This window comes from Uloborus diversus, chromosome 5 (genome assembly GCF_026930045.1).
Source record: "Uloborus diversus isolate 005 chromosome 5, Udiv.v.3.1, whole genome shotgun sequence".
Lineage (NCBI taxonomy): Eukaryota > Metazoa > Arthropoda > Arachnida > Araneae > Uloboridae > Uloborus > Uloborus diversus.
The window spans coordinates 146,409,961-146,418,144 of record NC_072735.1 but is presented as its reverse complement, the minus strand read 5'-3'; positions in this window follow the sequence as shown (position 1 = coordinate 146,418,144).

The following is an 8,184-nucleotide window of genomic DNA, read 5'->3' as shown; positions in this document are numbered from 1 at the left end:
GTAATACCTCTCCCAAACGGTTGCCCATTCAGGGTTTTGTCTGCGTTTAGGGTTCGGGGAGAGACTTTACTTGTTGCCCTATTGTGGGGACCATTATCTCGCAGGTTTGTGCTATCAGAGAAGTAAGTCATTTTCACGCTGAAAGGTGTGTGCAATTGTCAGCCAGAGCTGTCGAGTATTTATTTATCGTTTAAGCTCGAAGTTTTGATACGCAGAGAATTATGTTTTTCCTCTCCGGAAATTGGCAATGGAGGCTCTGCGCAACTTGGTTTCCATTGAAGTTTTCGTTGATGTCTAAATTCTCTGCAGTCTAAGTTCTTTGCTGTGACATATTTGTTTCAGTTGTTGTAACGATTTTTCGTACTGAAATGTTTTACAATATTTGAATAGCAAAAACAGAACTAGAATTGCAGTTACTTCTTCAGTTGATTGTCAGGTTTCTTCACAATAATGCTTCATTTGGCATTTTGTTTGCTTTTGGGATGGAACTGCTGCCAATAGTTAAGTATTATGAAAGTTTCTTCTGTAATAGCTCCCGTTATTTATTTTTAGTGGATAGGGGCGTGCACAGAAATTTTATAGCCCTTCACAAATGACTTTTCCGGGTCCCCCTCCATATTGTTTACCCCTATATTTCACGCTTAAGTTCAGTTTAAAAATATTGGGCTCCCTTCAGGCTCGAGCTTACAGGTGTCCCTTCTCCCCCCCCCCCCGTGCTCGCCCCTGGGAAAAGCACACTGTAAAGTTGACTTATATCAAGCTACAGTTCCATTAAGGAAAGAAAGAAAATTCCGGAAAAGCTCTTTCTAATAGCAACTCATATAGGAATCTCACAAACAACATTGATCAAAAAAGCAGCCAAACTGACAATCATACTCTCACACTGCTTTGTAACAAGCTTCCAAATCTTGAGAGCTTCTGTTAAGTAGTTTAGATGTTTGGAAACTTCTGAAAATGCTCAATTTATTTCTTAATTCTCTCAAAATATTTGTACACTAAGCATTTTATAAACTAGAAAATGCTTCAGAGCTTTACTAAATTGGTAAAGAAATTTCCTGTGAGATTTGCAGTTGTGTATTCAGAACTTTACCAGCAGTCAACTCAAGTTTTTCCGAGATTCTACAAACAATTTATGCACGTTTATTTGAAAGCCTTGATGGCTTGATTTTTTGTTCATAATTTTAATGGCATTACTCATTTTCTGACCTCCTCTGTTAAAGATACTTACGGAATACGAAGTAGGAGTTTTAGATCAATGTTGTGAAAAGGAAACTGCATGACAGATTAGCATGGCTTTGGGCAACTTTAGAGGGATTTTACAGTATCAAAAGCCTTTTTATTCAGGCAGGGATAAATGACATTTATCTTGAAACAGATTTTGAAATTAGGATTTAAAAGTAAGGCGTCATTAGCCTGTTTTTTTTTTCCATTGCTAAAATTTTTGTTGGGCGTAATTTAAAAAATTCGTTCGGTTCATGCTTCAAAACGAAAGAGATCATTGGTAATAATTCCGCGAAGAGCATAAGCTATCAAAACCTGATAAGGTGTTCTTCAGCAATTTGATTTTTTTTCCAGAAAAAAGCTGTTTTGTTAAAATATGTTTGTTCCATTTGGAATAGCTTAGGGGTGATAAGTAAGGGAGAGAATTCCATGATGTACTAAGGGTTAGCCCTAATGTTGCTTGGAAAAGAACTGGAAATCGATTTGAGAAAACGAGTTTGAATCTTACCAACAGAAAATCTTTTTGGGGATAACATATCAAGTTCGAGAAATAAAAATTAGAATGAAAAAAATCCGATTTGGCATGAAATTACAATTGTCAATTGATCCTTCTGTTAAAAGTTTAACTTCAGAAATGACGACTGAATGCGAAACCGTTATCGTCGAATTAAAATCTTCATTTCCAAAATAAAATTCGACGGCAAATTTAGAACCTAATATTACAGCAGATCAAACAGCTCGGATGTTTTAAAAGGAAGAAAAGGAATAGTGAAATATTATAAGTTCAAGTTCACAACATTTCCCTTTCACAACACACCACATCTGCCCAGCTTATCTCTCTCACTCCACCAACTCCAAATGTCAAGTGTCGCCTGAGAAAAGCACTCCGTCGAGCGGAAGCAAACCCCCTCCCGCTTTCTCTCCTCGCCCCCCACGTGGTGTCGCTGAACTTCCCTTCCTGGTGTGGGACGGTGTCAGCTGTCAATCACAGCCCGTGCCTCGGAGGGGAAGCCAATGGGCCATGACGAGTCGCCTCGTAAAAACTTTTCAAACTAACACAGTTGGTGGTGCACCGGACAGATGGGAGTCGCCCGCATATTTAATTACCTTCATAATGCGAGCTCTGGAATGGACCGGGCCCACCTGGAATGAGTCGATGGAATTGATTGGTTAAAAGTTATTTTCACAACTTGAAAACAGCCAGTCTATTTAATTATCTTTGCCCACATATTTAATTACCTTCGTAATGCCAGCTCTGGAATGGACCAGGACCATCTGAAATGAGTCAATGGAATTGATTAGTTAAAAGTTATTTTGACAACTTGAAAACCAGCCAGTCTGTTTAGTTACCTTCGCCCGTATACTTAATTATATTTATAATACGAGCTCTGGAATGGTCCAGGGCCATCTGGAATGAGTCAATGGAATTGATAGGTTAAAAATTATTTTAACTACCTGAAAACAGCCAGTATATTTAGTTACCTGGGCCCGCATACTTAATTATATTTATAATACAAGCTCTGCAATGGATTGGGCTCACCTGAAATGAGTCGATGGAATTCATGGTTTAAAAGTTATTTTGACAACTTTGAAAATAGTTAATTATCTTCATGATGCGAGCTCTGGGATGAGTCAATGAAATTGATTAGGTTGAACAACTTTGAGAAAGGGAAAGACCAACAGATAACTAATGCAAATATTTCATGATTTTCTTGTAGCTGTTTCTAGGCTCTAGGGAACACTTAAAATGCGTGACTTATGAGTTGGGAATAAAGTTGCACCCGACCTGTATTAACTACGATGAGAATCCCGCCCCTCCCGATCATATCCTGATCTATAGCTTGTGCTAGTTTGTGAAGGATTATAAACAACAAAAATCATTATCTTGATTTTTGTTGTTAGTCAGTACATTTAGTAGTTAGTTTACATTTATACAAAGAGCAAAGCTGGGGATAATCTGTAGTCACTAGACCTGCAGTAGCAATTTCATTGTAACGTTTTTTTTTTTTTTTTTTTTTTTTTTTTTTTTTTGAAATAGTGACCATTTTTTACACTCAAAAATGCTAAACGATATATTTTTCAATTTGTTGAAATTAACAATCCTAAACTTATAATCCTTATATTAACTAATGTAAATAACATATTTTTAATGAATTAGTTCATAAAGACTGCATTTTGATTTCGGTGGGAAAAATTTACTAATTACAAAATGCCTTTTGCTCACCTTAAAGGTTATTCATTTGTTTTTAGGTGGTAATTATCAGCTGACTTTTTACTCGCATTTGTTTTTTAGTCTTCCTGTGGCCGATGGCAACCGTTAATTTCGTCTTTTACATCTAATATGTATGCATTTAAAATACGTATGCGTTATGAAAATATGCCCTTCTGTTTTCACTTCCATTTGGGAATGATTTGTCTTATATTTAATCATTATTTATTCAACAACGTAACCCTGATCTTGTGCAGCCGTATTTAATCTACAAAAACCCATATAACTTTCATTTGTGACTAATGTGGCAAGCTGTGATATGAATTCATTCTAGTGCAGTTATATCTTTAAAAGGGCCCTATTTATTTTCTTTTCGCACTAAAATACGATTCTGTTTGTCCATGAAAAAGAGCTGTTTGTTAGATGAACTCAGTGACTTTACCATGCTCATTAATTTTCACTGATTATTATGTTTTCAGTCCAATATGTTTTCGTCTTCATCTTTCATTTACTTCCATTAACTTCACTGTAAAATTACATTCTTGCAGAAGCAAGAGTCTTTGATAATAATAAGAAAAAAATTGGATTTTCAGGAATTTGATTGCAGCCAGATTGATCGATATGTGTGTCAACATGTCAGCCAGCACACATACCCAACCAGGATGGATTCATAAATTTTCCAGTACCGAGTAATCAAAATGCCGAGACGAGATAGTCGGGTCCTTAAAGGACCTCAACCAGGGAATTACTTGGTGGTTTAAACCTTTTCCGTTGTTTTTTGTTTTGTTTTTCAAAGCCATATTGCCAATCCTAGTATTTTGATACACCTAGATGTTAGGAATGTTACGATTCCCCAACCCCCTAAAGGTGAAAATTCTGGTCACTTCACTTGAGTCGGAACGATGTCGAATGGGGTTGAAATTAACGAGCTCAAATTGATACATGTTACTACTTCAGCTTCTGTATGCGGTTCTAACAAAGCATGGAATATGCACAGAAGAAGGAATCCAGTTGGAGGTTTATGACTACGGTTTTCTTCTTTTATAGTAAAACTAGCGGTACCTGCACGGCTTTTGCCCGTAGTAGAAAATTAAAAGGTCTTTTGGTTCGTTTGTATATTTACAAATAATGGATGATGAATTTCTCGCCAATATGCTATGTTAATTTTATCGTCCATGTTATGGTAATTTGTTCGTTTATGTTATGTTAATTTGCTCGTCCATGCTATGGTAATTTGCTCGTTCATGTTAGGGTAATTTGCTCCTCCATGTTATGGTAATTCTCTCGGTAAAACGAGCTTAAAACTGGAATAAAAAAAAAAGAACAAAATCGAATTTTCAAGAAATTGCTTCGAGGTTTTCATCCCTATGCTACGAACTAATTTTTCTTTCAAATTTCATGATAATCGGCCGAACGGTCTACGCGCTATGCGCGTAACAGACAGAGATCCAGACTTTCAGCTTTATTATTAATATAAATATAAAGATAAAGATGAGGAAGAATGAATTAATTGAATCATTGAGAAAATTATTGAACGAGTGAAATTTGAACAAAGAAGTGCCAAGTGTACAAATAAAATCCAAGACATATTTTATTTGAAAGGAAAATATACCAAATCCAAGACATATTTTATTTGAAAGGAAATTATACCAAATCCAAGACATATTTTATTTGAAAGGAAATAATACCAAATCCAAGACATATTTTATTTGAAAGGAAACTATTTCCCCAGAAAAGCAGTCCCAGAACGGCATACCTGCAGCAATGCATCCCTGCTCACTTGAATTTTAAGTCTCCTAATGTATTTTATAAGCGAAGTAAAATTCATGCTTCGAAGACACCATTTCAATGAAATGCTCTTATGTACTATGGGGGATTCCCGCCGAATTCCTCTCAGCGGGCTGTAAAAATAAACCGGCCCATCCAATTTGTCAGCGACGCGTTTATCTCATCCCTGTTGCCTCGTTCCTCTGCCTTTTTACCCACTGAGCTTGCTTTTTCTCCAGCGCTGCCTAGAAGGAAGGAAGGAAAATATAAAAAAAATTTTGACATTTACGGGCCCATTGTCGACAGCGAATGTGATCTTAATGGTGTTCTTTCCCTGTCGTCTAATGTTGACGACGTTTTTTTTTTTTTCTTTTTTCCCTTGCTGTTCTTCTTTTTCCTTTTTCTGAACGTGAGATGATAAAGAGAGAAGGAGGGAGGATAGGGGGTCAATGTCACGATGTGTGTATCTATTCCTTCCGAAAAAGATATTGTGGGAAGGTGGTTTTGTTTGTTTTGTGCAAGGAATGTGAAATTCGAAGTGACTTATGTAAAATGGCAGAATATTTGATGTTCGTTTTTTACGACATCGTTCTGTGTGGACATTTGTAAAGTGGATGCTGTTGTGTTCCCGAATCTATTTTCGATGGAGAGGCTGTTTTTATTTCCCGCTCTGCTATTTTTGTTGCAGCGTTTTCCAATATTTTCTGCGAGCTTTTCCCCTCTAGCTTCAATAATATTTAGCACCTTTTCCGGTGAATTCTGTAAGAGAAGTTTTTTTACACTAGCATTTTAACATACATTTCTTTAAAATTCTTTTTACATGTCACGCACACAGGAGTCGACCATACTCGTACCACTCTAATATGCCACAAAATATGTTCTTCCGCTTTTGTCGGTTGTTGGGAACAGAAAACATTTTAAAATAAATTATTTAATAAATAAATTAGCATTATTTAACCAAGTAAATTATTATTAACAAATACTTAACTAAATTACAAAAAAAAACGCAATAATTTATCAAGCACAATATTGTAAAAGTAAATCATTTGTGGTTAGCCGATAATGTTCTTTCACTTCCAGAATATTTCGTTTTTCATCTTCATCTACATTTTTCACAAAAGACAGTGGGGTTGTTTCCTTCAGTCAAAAGTACTACTTTTAGTCACTGAAATTGATAGAATGAGTAAAAAAAATAACATGGACCCAGAAAATACTTTTATTTTCCCCAACAGTTATTTTTTAATTAATTTTTTAAAATGTCCGATTTTTAAACAAGGCGTGGTCTTTATGACGTCACAAATGAAGCAATTTGGCGCATCTTTCTTTCGCGTTTCCACGTTATGATAATCAAGAAGCGAATTAAATTGCGCTCTACGCTTGCTATCAACCATATAGTTGCCAATACACGTGAGTAAAGATACGAATTAAATATTTTTATCTGTGAATGGCAATACTGAATGGCATTTCATCATTTGTGATGTCACACGACAGATGTAAACAATGAAAACGCACCGATTAAAGAAATTTTTTAAAAATATTAAACTTAGTCAAATTATTTAAAAAATGTTCATATCCTGTGTTTTTAAGCATGCTCTTTCAGAAAAAAATACTTTTAAAATTTTGGAAACGACCCCATTATGTGACTTGTTTTCTTTTATGATTTTAATCACTCATTTTTACTTTCTTCTATACCTAATATATAGAAGAAAGTATTGGATTCGTGCAAATTTTCGAATTTCGAATTTTGACGGATTCGAACGTTTTGAGGTGTGCTGAGTCCATTTCGACCATTTTTGGAAAATGTCTGTCTGTCTGTATGTGTGTGTGTATGTGTGTGTGTATGTGTGTGTGTGTGTGTGTATGTGTGTCACGTCTGTGTGTGACCAGTTTTTTGTGGCCGCTCTACAACAAAAACTACCGCATGAAATCGAACGAAATTTAGTACACGTATGTGCCCCTATGTGAACTTGTGCCCATTAGTTTTTGGCGCGAATTCCTCCAAGGGGGGTGGAGCAATGGGACGTTTTTCGAGTTACGCGTGCTTGCTATTCCTCAGGAAGTAACTGGCGGAATCAAACAAAATTTGGTCCATATGTTGGTATTAACAGGAACAGGTGCTGATTCAATTTTGGTGTCAACAACTCAAACGGGGGTTGAGCTATAGAACGTTTTTTGTCGTCAATTGTGACTGCTGTATCTCAAGAAATAATGAACGGAATGAAAGAAAAATTTATCGGCAAGTAGCCCTTAGTGGGTATAAGAACTGATTTTATTTTTGTGTCAACAGCTAAAAAGGGGGTAGCGCAATCACCCGTTCTTTTTTTCCATTTTGAGTGCCCTATCTCAAGAAGTAATGCTACGTTCTGGTTGAAATTTGGAATATATGTGAATCCATATGTAAACAGGCTTTGGTTCAATTTTGACGCCGATCGCTCCAAGAGGTGTTGATTTTTTTTTTTTTTTTTGCGAATAAAAAATATTTTTATTAATGCAACAATAAGAAAGATAAATCGTAATAGATTGTCGTCTGCGTATTTCTCGTGATTTTAATTGTATGGAAATGATAGGAAATATTATCTCAATGATTTAAAATTTTTAACTGTTGCCATCTTATGTTTGTTAACAAATAAAATATTTGTAATTAATTCAAGCAAGGCTTTTAAAATAACTTTCAATTTTCGCTCTTTGCTTTGCTTTTGCAATAATTCAGACATTGGAATAGTCGTCAAGTTTTTGCATGTGTAATTTTGTTTTTGTTGGGAATATTGCTTCCTTGTCAAGCATGGGGAGGGATCAGAAAAAAAAAGAAAAATATAGAAGAAAGTTTCGTGATGGCCACAACATACTAGTTACAATATGGTTTGAAAATAATATTTTACAACTAAAAATCTAAATGGATTTCGGCATCGAAAGAATATCTGCGTTACATAGTGATGTATAATCATGAAATACAAGTAAATGAAATAATTTTTGACTTTATTGTCTCA